Source organism: Danio rerio, chromosome 9 (genome assembly GCF_052040795.2).
Source record: "Danio rerio strain M-AB ecotype USA chromosome 9, GRCz13ab, whole genome shotgun sequence".
NCBI classification, from domain to species: Eukaryota; Metazoa; Chordata; class Actinopteri; order Cypriniformes; family Danionidae; genus Danio; species Danio rerio.
In genome coordinates this window covers 55,620,764-55,639,751 of record NC_141029.1, presented here as the reverse complement: position 1 = coordinate 55,639,751, position 18,988 = coordinate 55,620,764, and the positions used below count along the sequence as shown (strand labels likewise).

The following is an 18,988-nucleotide window of genomic DNA, read 5'->3' as shown; positions in this document are numbered from 1 at the left end:
AAAAAAGTTATTTTATTGACCAGCTAATGACCTTATCATTACATATAAAATGAAACTTCTGAACCTAATCAGAGGAGCCTGATAGAAAATGCTCATTACAAGAAAAGTGGTCAGATGGATTTAAAGGGTTTTGAATCTGATCTCTCTCTCTCTTTATCTATCTATCTATCTATCTATCTATCTATCTATCTATCTATCTATCTATCTATCTATCTATCTATCTATCTATCTATCTATCTATCTATCTATCTATCTATCTATCTATCTATCTATCTATCTATCTATCTATCTATCTCTCTCTGTATATATATATATATATATATATATATATATATATATATATATATATATATATATATATATATATATATATATATATATATATTTATATATATATATATATATATATATATATATATATATATATTTTTTTTTTTTTTTTTTTTTTGTTATGACCTTATTAAAGTCTAGGGATTTTTGCTGAAAAGGTGTAACAAAGAAGACCACAATTTGGTAAATAATATTGAATTAGAACGAATTAAAAAAAAAAAAAACATAAATGTGGAGAACACACTTCAATCCTCAGCCCCAGAGTGAAGAGTCAACACAAAGTTTAGAAAAAATAATTATACGAATTTATTTAATACAAATATGGAATTTTAACAGAAACTAGATATGTACACAGTGGACATCAGAATTATTAGCCCCCCTAACTTACTAGACCGCTTGTTTAATTTTTCCTCAATTTCTGTTAAACGGAGAAAAGATTTTTTCAACACATTTCTAAACATAATAATTTTAATAACTCATCTCTAATAATTGATTTATTTTAGCTTTACCATGATGACAGTAAATAATATTTGACTAGATATTTTTCAAGACACTTCTATACAGCTTAAAGTGACATTTAAAGGCTTAACTAGGTTAATTAAGTTAACTAGGCAGGTTAGGGTAATTAGGCAAGTAATTGTATAACAGTGATTTGTTCTGTAGATTATCGAGAAAAAATAAAGCTTAAAAAGGGCTAATAATTTTGTCCCTAAAATGATTAATAAAAAAAAATCAAAACTGCTTTTATTCTGGCTAAAATAAAACAAATAAGACTTTCTCCAGAAGAAAAACTATTATCGGACATACTGTGAAAATGTCCTTGCTCTGTTAAACATCACTTGGAAAATATTTTAAAAAGAAGAAAAATAATAATTGGGGCTAATAATAAATAATTAATATTTATTTTAATCACAAAATCACAAATTTCTGTAAATTACTGCCACAAAATCAGTCATTTTTATGGTGAAAAGACTAGCGGGTCTGAAATATCATTAGTGTGAAATAAAAACAAAAGCTGTTGTCGTCATATTGCCCCCTACTGTTAATTTAACTCAAAACCACAGTCAAACATACGATGAAGTCATTTTTACAGGTCTAAAGCTTCCATTTCCAATATTGACAATATAATATTTAACAAAAATAAATACATGCAAGACGCCATTTCCACTGAAACCATTTCCGTTCCACATATTACAGATGTTTCTGGACACTGACAGAAGTCTACGTAGACTGTGTTTTACTTGACTTCAGCATCTCCACGTATCATTTTCCATCTCTTCTCCCCCCTCTGTTTAATTCTATATACATTGTTCACATTTAATAGGCATCTAATTTGCGTTATCAGCTTACAGGGCAGTAAGTAATAATTTGCATGGCTGCCTTGAGCAAAAAATGCTTCCATAAGCAGCCCATAGAATGGATAATCCTCCATATTGGTTATGCCCCAATGATCAATGCCAGCGGGAAAAGAAGAAGAAGAAATAAAAACTTTAGGTGGAAGATTGAAAGATTTGCGAGCTGAGAAAACACAGCCGACCGGAGAAAACAGCCAAGATCTGATGCAACAGCTAAAGATCATATCGATACAGATTTCACATTACTGCACGCACTCTTAGTCTGCAACTTTTTATGCATTTGAAGAGTTAAATCGATGTTTCTTTCTCTTTGTGTTTCGCTGTAGATGGATTGTCTTCTCTGAGCTTGTGGGATTTTTCTCTATGAAGGACACATGCAGTGCTGGGCAAATTGAAGTATGTACTGTCATTTTTCATCCTTTTATTCATTTTCCTTCGGCTTAGTTGCTTATTTATCAGGAGTCGCCACAGTGGAATGAACCGCCAACTATTCCAGCATATGTGTTACACAGTGGATGCCCTTCCAGCTGCAGCCTAGTACTGGGAAACACATACAAGTATCATTAGTATGCTTCTGATGTGAATATTATTGTTAAGACTAATTACAGTAGGGCGACACGGTGGCTCAGTTGTTATCACTGTCACCTCACTGAAAGAAGGTCGCTGGTTTGAGTCCCAGTTGGTGTTTCTGTGTGGAGTTTGCATGTTCTGCCTGGGTTGGTGTGGGTTTCCTCTGGGTGCTGCACAGGAAGAAACAAATATTGTAGGAAATACTGTGAAACTTCAATTCAATTCGATTTGTTTATTGTTTGATTACACGTTTTTACAGTGAAATTCTTACTTTGCCATCCACAGTGAAGTCATACACATAATATACACATCATACACAACATACATATATATATACACAGAAGTGAGTGAAGTATAACTATGAAATATATATATATATATGAAAAGAGAAAATAAACAGACGATAAATAATATGCGGCTCACTTTGCGTGCGGATATGCCCATTTATTTAATTAATTTATTCAAACATGAGCGTGTTTTACATGAAGTGGCAGTTGGTCATATATTTGTAAGACAGCCTGTAATAAATAAGAAATAGCCTACTGATAAAATCAGTTTAGGTGATTACAAGTTCACAATCAGGTGATGTGCTCCACCGGCACAATAATCTTAATATTATTTTGCTGTTTTTTAATTTGCGCACGTTAAAGATTTGTGGTAATAACATCGCCATGATGGTCAAAGAAATCAAAACATTATTTTCACCTCAACGCAATTTAATAGGGCACTAAAGGCTAAAGAACTTAATTCTTATATTTGCTTTTTGCCACCATGTATCTTTACTAAAACAAACAGTATAGTGTAAAAGCATGTTTATTACTAAGAAAACTAAATCAAATTTTTTTTTTAATTGAACACATCACATCACATAAGGTACGCATACAGAACCGTCTGTTTAGTATTGTGAAAAGGCAAAGCTGAATCGTCGAAATAATGAGTCGAAATAAAACAAATAAGACTTTCTCCAGAAGAAAAAATATTATCGGAAATACTGTGAAAATTTCCTTGCTCTGTTAAACATCATTTGGAAAAAATTAAAAAAAGAAGAAAAAAATCGAATAATTCTAAAGCTAATAATTCTGACTTCAACTGTATATATATATATATATATATATATATATATATATATATATATATATATATATATATATATATATATATATATATATATATAGTAGAGATGCGCGGATGGGCTATTATTTCATCCGCAACCGCATCACAAAACTCATCATCCGTCCGCCATCCATCCGCACTAACATTTTTGACCAAAGTTTAAAACCGCACCCGCCCGTCATCTGCTGACTGAGCTCTTTATTTGAATGGCTTATTCCTTTTTATTATTAAATGAATGTTTCTTTATTGATTATTGGAAAAAAGAGAATGACTTTAATGACATGCAGTTAATCCAAACGTGCAAGTCAAATCCAGCGTTAATTGACGCTTTGAAGTGACGCTAAACAATACGAGGACGTGTCTTTTCACTTGATTCGATTCCTCGGTCGGTCCTTGAGTCTTTTCCTTGCGTCCATCCCTCGCATCCTATAGGGGTGGAAAGACGAGGAAAGAAAGCAAGGACAGGAAACGAGGATACACAAATAAGAAATGAGAAGCACCCCTATAAAGCTCTCAGAATATCAGCAGTGAACTCCGTCTCCAATTGGCGCACAGGGACAAAAGTGTTTGTAGATGAAGACTTCTGTACTTCATCTAGAATTAGTGTATCCGATTCCTCCTCTCATTTTGTGAAGTCAGTCCTAGGCTTTTTCGTTGGTGCGCCAGCTATGTGTACAAAAACAGTACAACCGCCCGCCACCCGCCTGAATTTAATTAAAATATTATTTTTCGTCACGTCATCCGCCCGATCCGCGGTTTATCCACGGATTCCGCGGCTTTAACCGCCATCCGCGCATCTCTAATATATATATATATAATTTTGTTATGTGTTCAGAGATGCTCTTCTGCAGACCTCGGTTTTAACGAGTGCTTATTTGAGTTACTGTTGCCTTTCTATCAGCTGGAACCAGTCTGGCCATTCTCCTCTGACATCAACAAGGCATTTGCGCCCACAGAACTGCCGCTCACTGGATATTTCCTCTTTTTCAGACCATTCTCTGTAAACCCTAGAGATGGTTGTGCGTGAAAATCCCAGTAGATCAGCAGTTTCTGAAATACTCAGATCAGCCCATCTGGCACCAACAACCATGCCATGTTCAAAGTCACTTAAATCCCCTTTCTTCCCCATTCTGATACTCGCTTTGAACTGCAGCAGATCGTCTTGACCATGTCTACATGCCTAAATGCATTGAGTTGCTGCCATGTGATTGGCTGATTAGAAATTTGATTTAACGAGCAGTTGGACAGGTGTACCTAATAAAGTGGCCGGTGACTGTAAATCTCAGAAAAATAAAAATTTTGGCAATGTCATATTTTTCTGATATTATGCAGCCCTACTTTAAACTGCTAAAAATTACACTTTTTCCAACTTTTCATAATCAAACTTTGTTTATAGGAAAGATCAAAGTCCCAAAATGCAATTAAAAACATAAATTAATAATAATAATAATAATAAACATCAATCACAAAATATAGAAAATTGTTAAATTACGGATATTTTTTCAAGTGTGTGTGTGTGTGTGTGTGTGTGTGTGTGTATGAAAATGTATGCAGGTATTGAAAGCGTGGATGCTGCAGTGGGTCGTGTCGGCCTCGGTCTGCGCTCTACAGCTCTATCTGTGGCTCCGGACGCTCTGATAACACACACACACACACACACACACACTCCTGTGCTCTGCAGGTCAGTGCGATTACTCCACGCTGTCGACTGAACACGGCGCAGGCTATCTGGAGCGATAACCTGGTGACACCGGCAACACTACAAATCCTCTTAAGACACTGCCGAGGGTCGCTGCTCGCGCAGTTATCACACACACATGCCGCTGTACACACACATACACACACACTCATGCACTAACAAGCGCTAGGCCTTCTGGAGGAACAACAAAGACACGGATCCTCAAGTGTTCGGGACAATGAGTTGGAGACAGAAACCACACACACATACATACACACAGTACTCAGAAAACACACAGACATACATGCACACAAACACACACGGTGCACAGAAAACACACAGACATACATGCACACATACACACACAGTGCACAGAAAACACACAGACATACATGCACACATACACACACGGTCACAGAAAACACACAGACATACATGCACACATACACACACAGTGCACAGAAAACACACAGACATACATGCACACATACACACACGGTGCACAGAAAACACACAGACATACATGCACACATACACACACAGTGCACAGAAAACACACAGACATACATGCACACATACACACACAGTGCACAGAAAACACACAGACATACATGCACACATACACACACAGTGCACAGAAAACACACAGACATACATGCACACATACACACACGGTGCACAGAAAACACACAGACATACATGCACACATACACACACGGTGCACAGAAAACACACAGACATACGGTGCACACATACACACACAGTGCACAGAAAACACACAGACATACATGCACACATACACACACGGTGCACAGAAAACACACAGACATACATGCACACATACACACACGGTGCACAGAAAACACACAGACATACATGCACACATACACACACAGTGCACAGAAAACACACAGACATACATGCACACATACACACACGGTGCACAGAAAACACACAGACATACATGCACACATACACACACGGTGCACAGAAAACACACATGCACACATACACACACGGTGCACAGAAAACACACAGACATACATGCACACATACACACACGGTGCACAGAAAACACACAGACATACATGCACACATACACACACGGTGCACAGAAAACACACAGACATACATGCACACATACACACACAGTGCACAGAAAACACACAGACATACATGCACACATACACACACGGTGCACAGAAAACACACAGACATACATGCACACATACACACACGGTGCACAGAAAACACACAGACATACATGCACACATACACACACGGTGCACAGAAAACACACAGACATACATGCACACATACACACACGGTGCACAGAAAACACACAGACGTACATGCACACAAACACACACAGTGCACAGAAAACACACAGACATACATGCACACAAACACACACGGTGCACAGAAAACACACAGACATACATGCACACAAACACACACGGTGCACAGAAAACACACAGACATACATGCACACATACACACACGGTGCACAGAAAACACACAGACATACGGTGCACACATACACACACAGTGCACAGAAAACACACATGCACACATACACACACGGTGCACAGAAAACACACAGACATACATGCACACATACACACACAGTGCACAGAAAACACACAGACATACATGCACACATACACACACGGTGCACAGAAAACACACAGACATACATGCACACAAACACACACGGTGCACAGAAAACACACAGACATACATGCACACAAACACACACGGTGCACAGAAAACACACAGACATACATGCACACATACACACACAGTGCACAGAAAACACACAGACATACATGCACACATACACACACGGTGCACAGAAAACACACAGACATACATGCACACATACACACACAGTGCACAGAAAACACACAGACATACATGCACACATACACACACGGTGCACAGAAAACACACAGACATACATGCACACAAACACACACAGTGCACAGAAAACACACAGACATACGGTGCACACATACACACACAGTGCACAGAAAACACACAGACATACGGTGCACACATACACACACAGTGCACAGAAAACACACAGACATACATGCACACATACACACACGGTGCACAGAAAACACACAGACATACATGCACACATACACACACGGTGCACAGAAAACACACAGACATACATCACACATACACACACGGTGCACAGAAAACACACAGACATACATGCACACATACACACACGGTGCACAGAAAACACACAGACATACATGCAGACATACACACACGGTGCACAGAAAACACACAGACATACATGCACACATACACACACGGTGCACAGAAAACACACAGACATACATGCACACATACACACACGGTGCACAGAAAACACACAGACATACATGCACACATACATGGCTCACAGAAAACACACACATACCCACACACTTGCCCGACTCACAGAGAACACACACCGCTCACAGAAAACACACACGGCTCACAAAAAACACAAACTCACTCAAATGGTGCACAGAAAACAGACACGCACACACCTGACTCACAGAAAACACACACAGCTCACATACACACGCACACACACACACACACACACACACACACACACACACACGCGCAGGCACAGAAAACACACACACACATAGCTTAAAGTAAACACACACACATGGTTTACAGAAAACATGCTCAGCTCACAGTAAATACAAACACACACACACACACACACACACATGGTGCACAAAAAACATACACTGCCCACAAAAAAACACACACCAAGAGCACAGAAAACATACACTGACTCACCCAGCTTACAGGAAACACACTGACTCACAGCTCACAGAAAACACACAGTTGAAGTCAGATTTATTAGCCCCCCTTTGATTTATTTATTTTTTTTATATTTCCTAAATGATGTTAAACAGAGCAAGGACATTTTCACAGTATGTCTGATAACATTATTTCTTCTGGAGAAAGTCTGATTTGTTTTATTTCGACTAGAATAAAAGCAGTTTTTAATTATTTAAACACCATTTTAAATACAAAATTATTACCTCAATTGTATTCGAATAAACAAAATGAGCAATTTGTACATTCATTGTAAATATTATAATCTTGCTTTATTTATTCATAAATAAATAATTATATAGTTATTAAATTTTCCAAATCACTGCATTTTATAACAATATTCATTCATTCATTTTGTTTTCGGCTTGGTTCCTTTATTCATCAGGAGTCGCCACAGCGGAATGAACCGGCAACTTATTCAGCATATGTTTTACACAGCGGAGGCTCTTGCAGCCGCAACCCAACACTGGGAAACACCCATACACTCTCACATTTACTCCATTTAGTTTACCCGATTCAGAGCATGCTTTTAGACTGTGGGGGAAACCGGAGCACCCAGAGAAAACCCATGCCAACATGAGGAGAACATGCAAAATCCAAACAGCGACCTGCGACCTTCCTGCTGTGACTGATAACCGCACACACTGAATTAACTTTGACTGAGGCACCGAATGCGCCGTGACACGGCACACCAGACACTCTCAGTGACGCAGCAGAAGCATGAAGTGTCCCGAATCATCACGCCACACATTCCAGAACTCCAAACACAGGCCTCCACCAGGGCAAACATAACGGCGCCGCAGCCGCCGAGCTGAAGCTCTGCCGCATGCACCCTGACAGAAACCCACGCCCAGAACTCCGAAACTCGCAAAAGGTACAAGCAATAATTCAGATCAGAGCGATAATGTGGTGAATTATCAAATTATTGTGTTGAGCCCAATGAGCCTATCATCAGAAAATAGAGCAAGGGTGTTCCTTTAGCGATATCTCTTTGACTCACACGCTGAAAATGGCGGACGTGAAACAAGAAACTGAGGATATGATCGTGACGCGAGGCTGTCAATCAATATTGGTGGGCGGGGGGACCGCTCTCCTACATAAAGTTGCGGTCGGTCTGAAAACCGCTCCAATTGGTCCACCGATTTTATGTTGTTAAATTGAAAAATAAGGACTGTGTGTGTTTATATCACCTCAATATGACAGTCTATACACCAGAGGTCACCAACCCTGTTCATGGAGAGCTACCTTCCTGCAGAATAGGGTATATGCCGAGCTAGTGCTGTTCCCATGCTGATACACTTCCGGTGACCTGTTATTGTGAACTTTTTTCCATTTTATACGGTTCCTTATACAGCATCGATGTTGTAATGTCATTAAAATACAGTCAGTTCAATAAACTTTAGCATTTATTTGGTTGCTCAAGCGTAAAACGAGACAAAAAGCCGTTTACTCGCACGGGCCCGTCAGAATCGGCAGGCTAACGCAGAAGCTCCATTGAATATACTGGGGTAAAATAAATGGTCATATTATAAAGATATGGCGGGGGAAATGTAATTTAATGCAGTGCTTCTTGTACAATCTGAGACCCACTTTAAATCGGATATCACTCAGCTAGTGGACATCGCTGATTTTTAAAGAAAACAGACCTTAAACGCACCGGATTTTACATTGGCATTTAATTCGCCGGAAGCGCTTAACCCAGGTTACTGGCAAATTAAAAGTCCTATTAGCATGCTGCGGCATATACCCCATTCAGTCCCAACCCTGATCAAACACACCTGAACCCATTAATAGTACCTAAAGCAGCACTTGATAATTACAAACAGGTGTGATTGGTCAGGGTTGCAACTGAAATCTGCAGGAAGGTAGTTCTCCAGGAACAGGGTTGGTGACCCCTGCTATACACTATATATACACACATGTCTGTCCAAACAGCTTGAAAAGTAGAGTTTTCACATAGGTGCCCTTTAAATTGATTATTAAACAGTATACACTACAGATGCCTGCTTTTCCACTATCGTGCCAAATGGTTCTTAGAACACTTCGGTACGGTTACGGTTGTTTCTTCACTGAGCCTGGAACGGCGCGTCGCGATAACAAACTCGTTATCTCGGCCTGGAATTCTCCGCACGGAGACAACCGTGCTGAACTGTGCCGACAGATTCTGTGTGTTGACGTCGCGACCCTGTTGCCAAGCTACCACAGAAAAAAATTAAACAGGGTGGCTAATAATTCAGGGTGGCTAATAATTCTGACTTCAGCTGTAATAATTTTGTGTATTTGCAATCAATCCTTTATTGTCATATATTGGCAGCATCATTTGGATTAAATTGAATGGAAATTGTATCAATACAATAAAAAATGTAAGCATTTATGCTAGAGGTGTGAACCTACACTGGTCTCACGGTTCGGTTCGGTTACGATTATCATGCCATCGATTCGGTTCAATTCGATATCTCGGTGCATCACGGTGCATTGACGATGCTTTTCATACACAGTTTTATATTTTCTTCTTAACAGCAGTTCTTGTATTAAAATATATGAATATATTTATAAACTATTTGTTATATAATTTTGTCATTTAATACAAACAGTCAGATATATAAACTGTACCTTTAAACAACACGAGCATTTAGCAAATAATATAAACAAATATAAATATCCAGCTCACTTTCTGATTCTTGTCTAGTTCTCTTACACCTCTTTGATTGGTCACACCCTCAACAAAACGGTTGCGATTGGCTCTTGCGCGCTGCACTCTTCAGATAAGTGACACTGATTGGCAACAGCTGTGATCACAGCGAAGTCAAAGCAAACGCGCGAATAGACATCCTGCGGCGTGATACGCGCGAATGGCATGGCGCGAATTAAACGTTTTGCGCGTTTGATGCGCTTAATGCGCATTTCGCGTGAATCACTCGAGTTCGAAAATCTGAAAGCCGCGTTAACCAATCAGGAGCTTGTTCTTGTGGAGGCGTGATTGTGACGTATCGCCTGTTGTCGGTGTCCCAGGAGAAATCCCCCAGCAGACACCGACAAGAAGTTCATCAAACTGGGCTGGGCTCAGTCAGAAGCACCGCTGAAATCCTCCATCAGCCAGGTTCAGTTTCTGGAGGAGTCTATGAGCTTAAAGAGCTGGATGCACTTCTGAAAGCATGTAGTGGACTCAGACACGGCCCTAAACGTATCGACGCTGTTTATCATCCTTCATAAAGCACATAAACACTGTTATTTTCTTCATAAAATCCATGTTAGCCCTTTAGCTATGAAGCTAGAGTCACGGGGCAGACAGAAGCCCTGCCCATCATGCGAATCCGCGTCTGTTCTGAAGTGAATTTGACACGCAAATGAAGCGGGTTTGACGCGAGAATAAAGCGAGTAACCTCAAATGTTCACGCGGCTACTTACGCGCGAATAGCGCGATTTATCCGTGCGTTCCGCGTCTGGTGTGAACAGCATTACCGTACGTTCACACCGAAAGCGGCGAGAGCGTCAAAGTAGCCGGAAGTCATTCATTTTCAATGAGAGCCGGCGGCGATAAGCGGCGAGGAGCAGCGCGGCGCGTCTTCGCCGGCGTGAGCGTCGAGGAGAGTTGAAATGAAGTCAACTTTATGGTAATGAGCTATGACGCGGTTCGGCGGCAAGCAATCAGAATAAAGACGTCCACCGCTTGATGGCAGTTTAGGGAACACAGACCTGTGAACTTTGGTTCCGACCACAGTTGTTCCCAAGGGTTTGATTATTGCGGTCGCCGGATTTCCAATTATTTACAATGTTTTCTTACAGGAACATACATTAAATAAGTTACTGGCGAGTTACTGATGCTCATTAATGTTATATAAATTTATCTTTAAAAAGCGGGAATCTCACGCGACGTGACAGTACAAAACAGTATAGCTGCTTCAGGATATTTCAGACATATGGACACATATTGGATAAATAGAGCAAAGCCACACCACATGCAACTTGATCTTCCATTGTTGTATGAATTTGATAAGAAGTGCGCAAAATTTTCACGCTAAAAACATGTCTTATGCAGGAATGTAACTGATATGCTGCAACGGGTCCTTTAAGTACGAGATCAATGTAGCGAGTTTTGACGCTCTCGCCGCCGGAGCTGAAGGCAGACAGCGTTGTCGCCAGGGCGGCCAGAGCGACCTTGGACGCTCTCACCGCTTTCGGTGTGAACGTACGGTTAGAGCGTTGTAAATACTCGCACTCGCCTCCCTCGCGACAGAGCGCATATGAGGTAAATGACGTCAGTAATAACCGGTTATGATTATTACTGAACCGATACCGAATTGTCCGTGTCTGCATCGCGGTGCACTGAAGAAACAATTAATTTTGACACCCCTAATTTATGCTCTTATTTATGTATTTTTTGTTAAATAATATGTTATTTTACTGTGCTCTTGATCTGCATTGCACACTACTCTTTCATAGCTCAAAAGATGGCATGAAGGGAAAGTTTATCTGCAGTAAACCTGTCCGATAAATGCATTTGAATCGCTTTCTTTGTATTATAAAGCGAATGATTTTGGACGTGCACTGTTGCTGAAAGCACATGATATTTCACAAGACACAAACAAACAAACAAAGTGCCCTCGCCACCAAACTCCAGCAAAAGCAGCCAATCAATTATTCTTATAAATAAAAGATTTAAAGTGGGCTGTCTGGAAAGATTAAAGATTGATTAAAGCGTTAAAGATTTTACAGCAATGCCATCCTGATTAAAATCGCAAGCTTTGTAATGCATCTGATGAGAGGAATCCCTTTCACTTGCTCAAATCATTGTTGATTCAGTTATGATATCAATAGGAAAATAATTAATAACCGTGCTTTAGGGTGGCGACAGCTCCTGTCACTTAATCAATGCAAACAAATCACACGCCGCGTGCTGCGATTATCAGGAGGAGATGAATATTAATGTCTCAAATCAGATATCGCATATACACAAACTGTGCTCAGGAAAACTCGCCTACATCTGCTGCTTCTGTTTTGTGGACGCTAAACTCGCTGAAATTGTTTGCATGTGCGTTCAGATGTATTGCGTTTATTACATTTGTTTCAGTCATAATGCTGGTTATGTTATTAAAGCAAAAGACCACTGTGTTTACTTTAATGCATGAGTTTTGTATTATGCACATATTTGCATATTTATTTATTTATTTTTTAAGTATAGATCACAAATAGATATATATGTACATTTAAAGAGTCAAATGTGGCAACTTAAATATTATAATTAATTAATACATTCAGTTTCTTGTCGGCTTAGTTTCTTTATTAATCCGGGGTCGCCACAGCGGAATGAACCGCCAACTTATCCAGCAAGTTTTTACGCAGGGGATGCCATTCCAGCCACAACCCATCTCTGGGAAACATCCACACACACACACACACACACACTCGTACACTACGGACAATTTAGCCTACCCAATTCACCTGTACCGCACGTCTTTGGACTGTGGGGGAAACCGGAGCACCTGGAGGAAACCCACGCGAACGCAGGGAGAACATGCAAACTCCACACAGAAACGGCAACTGAGCCGAGGCACGAACCAGCGACCTTCTTGCTGTGAGGCGTCAGCACTACCTACTGCGCCACTGCTTCGCCCCTATTATAATTATATTTTTGCTTTTGTTTTAGAACTTAAATTTCTGATTAAGTTTAAATTTAATTTATAATTAAGAATTTAGCATTAAATTTCATCTAAATATTGCTGAATAAATATAGTAATAACAAAGTACTAATTCCACATACAGGGAATTATAATACATTTATTACTGAATTGTTTGTTCGATTTAGTTTTACCCTATCAAACTTTGTAAATTATTTATATACAAAATATCGAAAATAAATTGCATAATGTAAATACATGGAAATTAATAATCCATTCATTCTTTCATTTTCTTTTCGGCTTAGTCCCTTTATTAATCTAGGATCAACACAGCGGAATGAACCGCCAACTTACCTTTCCAGCTGCAACCCATCTCTGGGAAACATTCATACACTACGAACAATTTAGCCTACCCAATTCACCTGTACCGCATGTCTTTGGACTTTGGGGGAAACCGGAGCACCTGGAGGAAACTCATGTGAATGCAGGGAGAACATGCAAACTCCAAAACTCCACACAGAAACGCCTACTGACCCAGCTTAGGCTCGAACCAGCGACCTTCTTGCTGTGAGACGAAAGCACTACCTACTGCATCACCGCGTTGCCATTAGTAATTTATTTTCACAATAATTAATTTAGAATTAAAATTTTGATATACAATATTCTGATATGCAAAGTTTTTTTTCTAATCAATCTAATCGTTTTTTTATGTTTAATTTTTTATTTATTTATGTTTTTATACAATAAATGAGATTTTAATACATACATATATATATATATATATATATATATATATATATATATATATATATATATATATATATATATAGCATAATTCTGTACACACCTTTTCGAAAATAAAAATTTATTTAAACAAAAATTTGCATTTAAACAAAACAGGTTTGTTAAGGAGATATATTTATTAAAATTATATTTTTGTCGCAGAACATCTTTAGAAATAATAAGATGACAACTAAATTCAAGCAAAAATATTGCAAAAAAATGCAAACTAAAAAATTTCAACAATTTGTAACTTTTATTTTGCTTCTCTCGTCTTTTGCTTTTTAAAATTTTGTATTTAATTTTTTTCTCTAACATATGAATTTGGATGTACTAATTATCGTTATTAGATTAGATTATTAGATTAGCTCCAGATTTGGCTTCAGTAGTGACTAATTTGATGTATATGCACAAATATAATATTGTATAGCATAGAGATTTGTGAAGGGTGTACTATATATATATATGCTCAATTGGTATTAATAGACCCAAAGTGTGCCAAGAAAATCTCCCCCACACCATTACACCACCTCCACCAGCCTGAACCGTTGATACAAGGCAGGATGGATCCATGCTTTCATGTTGTTGACCCCAAATTCTGACCCGACCATCTGAATGTGTCAGCAGAAATGGAGACTCATCAGAGCAGGCAACGTTTCTCCAATCTTCTATTGTCCAGTTTTGGTGAGTCTGTGTGAATTGTAGCCTCAGTTTCCTGTTCTTAGCTGACAGGAGTGGCACCCGGTGTGGTCTTCTGCTGCTGTAGCCCATCTGCCTCAAGGTTGGACGTGTTGTGTGTTCAGAGATGCTCTTCTGCAAACCTTGGTTGTAGCGAGTGCTTATTTGAGTTACTGTTGCTTTTCTATCAGCTGGAACCAGTCTGGCCATTCTCCTCTGACCTCTGACATCAACAAGGCATTTGCACCCACAGAACTGCCGCTCACTGGATATTTACTCTTTTTTGGACCATTCTCTGTAAACCCTGGAGATGGTTGTGCATGAAAATCCCAGTAGAGTAGCAGTTTCTGAAATACTCAGACCAGCCCGTCTGGCAGCAACAACCATGCCACGTTCAAAGTCACTTAAATAACTGAAAAAAAGTAAAGAAAATATTTTTCTTTACAAATAATTTAATTATTGCATTAATTGTTTAATCATATTAATTAAATGCAACGTTTTATGGTAAAGCACTATGCATTTTAAATGGCCAACCAAATTTCTTGCGTGTGATTAATTAATGCATGTTAAAAGTTAAAAAAGCAGCATTCAAGCAATTAAATCTGCATTTTGTCAGAATAAGAAAGTGTGATTCCTCCTTGCGTGATCTTCTCAGCGAACGCTCCTCAAATTAGCCCGTCTGAAAACCAGAATCTCCCCTGGAAAGCTTTTCATCGGTGAAGTAATGGCATTTGGGAAGAGCCAGATTGCTGACTTCATTATTTGATAAGAATACACTTAATGAAAATATCAGCCAGGAGCAACACATGTGAACACTTGATTTGAGAGTCCTGGAAGGCGAGAGCGAGAGTGACGGTAATAAAACACCATCGGCCTTCATTAAACACGAGCTCAAACTGCAGAACACTCACAGAAACATCACATCAAGTGGAGGAACAGGACAAAGACTTCATCACACATCAGCTAGAGAGCATTTTAAGAGAAGACTGTCACATCTTACATTAGTTCTTTATTGAAGAAGACCAACATGATGCTAATATTTAGAGGCGTCTCATATTGACAAATAATGGTTTGAAAATTTTTTTAATTAAAGGATTATTTGCTTAGTGTGGCTAAATAAATGACACTGAATGCACCAGAATGTGTGCAAAAATGATTTAAAGACTGAATCATTCAAATGATTTACTCAAAAAGGCCGATTCATTCATAAATTAAGCAATTGACTGTTTTTAATTAATGAATCACTGACTCATAAAATACCTCTCCTTCAGAATGATTTATAACTTGTTCATTAACAGATTAATTCAATTAATGATTTGACTGGCTCCTTCAGAATGATCCAGAACTTATTCAGAAGCAGATTCATTCAGAATGATTCAATCAGTGAAACATAGACTCATTGAAAACAGTTTGATTGATTCAGAATGATTCAGAACTTTTTTAAAAAACGAATTCCTTTAGAATGATTCAATGAATCACTGATATGTTTAACAGACTCTTTCAGAATGAGTCAAAACTTCTTCAAAAAACGATTCCTTTAGTATGAATTAATCAATTAAACACTGACTCATTTAACACTGATTGTTTAATTTAGAATTAATTAGAACTTTTCCAAAAAACAGATTCTTTCTGAATGATTCAGTCAATGAAACGCTCATTCAGTGAAAACAGATTGTTTGATTCAGAACTTGTTCAAAAACAGATTCCTTAGAAAGATTCAACGAATTAAACATTGACTCATTTAAAACAGATTGATTGATTCTGAATGATTCAAAACTTGTTCAAAAACAGATTCATTCAGAATGATTCAATGACTGAATCATTGAGATGCTCAAAAACAGACTCCTTTAGAATGATTTATAACTCCTTCTGAACAGACTCTTTTAGAATGAATCATTACTCCTTCAGAAACAGATTCATTTAGAATGATTCATAACTCAGACTTCTTTAGAATGATTCATAACTCCTTCAAAAACAGATTCCTTTAGATAGATTCAATGAATGAAACACTGACTTTTGGAAAACAGATCGATTGATTCAGAATGACTCAGAACTTATTCAAAAACAGATTCCTTTAGAATGATTCAATGAATGACACACTAACTCATTGTAAACAGATTGATTGATTCAGAATGATTCAGAACTTATTCAAAAACAGATTCCTTTAGAATGATTCAATGAATGACACACTGACTCATTGAAAATAGATTTATTGATTCGGAACTTGTTTAAAAACAAACTCTTTCAGAATGATTCAATCAATGAATCACTGACTCATTCAAAACAGATTCCTCCACAGGGATTCAATGATTCAATCATTTATTTTTTTCAAAACTCCTTCAAAAATATTCAGATTAATTCAGGGAATGTTGCTCATTTTATATCTACAAAAATGGCATGGGAGTCAGTAAATGATTACTCAATATTAAATATTCATTAGTGGTGTACATCTGTGTCATTCTCACAAGACAACTTGAGTCATTTGTGTTTATTTCTCCTCTTATGAACTACAGGAGAAACACCGAAAGATGTAGGTGAGAGAATCTGCACACTCCTAAAGCTTCTGCAGGTGAGTTCATTTGACTCTGATTCAGATCTGCTTCAGTTCAGTCTGTGATGTATTAACTCTGGTCTGTCAGGTTCATCTGGCATATCTGATGCCCTGTGTCTGTTTTATCTAATAATATCTAGTTTGTGTTTATGCTAATTAAAGGATTATTATATGACACTGAAACAACCAGAATGTGCGCAAGAATCATTTAATTTTTTAATCTTTTGAATGACTCATGGAACCTTTAAAATGATTCATTCAAAAGGTTTTATTCATTCTGAATTTAAGCAATTGATGTTTTTTTTTAATGGATAAATCATTGACTAATTCAATACTACTGCTTTGGAATGATTTATAATTTGTTGAATTAGGTTATTAATTCAAGTAATGTGAATTAACGAATTAACTTGACTTGTCAGAATAGCTGGTTCCTTCAGAATGATTCAAAACTCATTTAAAAGCAGATTAATTCAGAATGATTCAATAAATGAATCACAGATTTGTTCAAAAACAGACTCCTTCAGAATTATTAATAAGTCATTAGAAGTTATTAATTCAAAAGGATTTTAATTTATTCAAAAACAGAGTACTTTAAAAAGATTCAATGACTGACTCATTCAAAAAGATTGTTCAGAAGAAATCAGGATTATTCAATGAATGAATCATTAACTCATTCCTTCAGAATGAATCTGAACTCATTTTATTTCTACAAAAAGAGAGTCGGTACATGATTGCTAAATGGTAATTTCTGAACAATCTCTTTAGAGTTGTGCCTCTGTACCTTTATCTTAAGACAACTTGAGTCATTTGTGATTATTTCTCCTTCTGCGAAATACAGGAGACACATCTGAGATGTACGTGAAAGAACCTGCACGGTCGAGTTTATTTCTCAGGTGAGGAATATTCAGAATGAATCAAAAAATGAATCACTGACTCATTCAAAAATGAGTTTCATTCAAAATAATTGAATAAATGAATTGTGGCCTCATTCAAAAATAGATGACTATATCCTTTGCTAATTTAAAAACAGATCCCTTTAGAATGATTCAGAATTCCTTCGAAAGCAGATTCATTAAGATTGATTCAATGACTTGATCGAAAACATCCTTTCAGAATGATTCAGAATTCCTTCAAAAGCAGATTCATTAAGAATGATTCAATGACTTGTTCGAAAACATCTTTTCAGAATGATTCAGAATTCATCATCAAACTGATTCAGAATGATTCAGTTAATGGATCGTTAAATCCTTCAGAAACAGATTCATTCAGAATGATTCTGAATTAATTCAAAAACAGATTTTTTCAGAATGATTCAATGACTCGTTTATAAACAGATTATTTAATAATGATTCAGAATTCATTTAAAACAGTCATTCAAAACCTTCAAATTCAAATGCAGATTCATTCAGAATGACTCTATGAATGAATCGTTGACTTCTTCAAAAACAGATTCATT

The 18,988-nt window shown here is 37.6% G+C and overlaps 2 long non-coding RNA genes across 8 annotated transcripts in view; one reads left to right on the top strand and one right to left on the bottom strand.

Moving 5' to 3' along the window:
• The window catches only part of LOC147842465 (uncharacterized), a 180,099-nt gene extending 162,943 nt beyond the window's left edge, over window positions 1-17,156 (top strand). For 4 of the 7 annotated variants that reach the window (XR_015500046.1, XR_015500032.1, XR_015500041.1 and 1 more), the window contains one exon: window positions 2,012-3,283. This is a non-coding gene — a long non-coding RNA (uncharacterized LOC147842465). Of the gene's footprint in view, window positions 1-2,011; window positions 3,284-14,666 lie in introns of those variants that run through there. The other 3 variants (XR_015500034.1, XR_015500043.1, XR_015500033.1) reach the window with 2 other exon arrangements.
• The window catches only part of LOC147842463 (uncharacterized), a 758,429-nt gene that overhangs the window by 370,702 nt on the left and 368,739 nt on the right, over window positions 1-18,988 (bottom strand). The gene's annotated exons all lie outside the window — the stretch shown is intronic.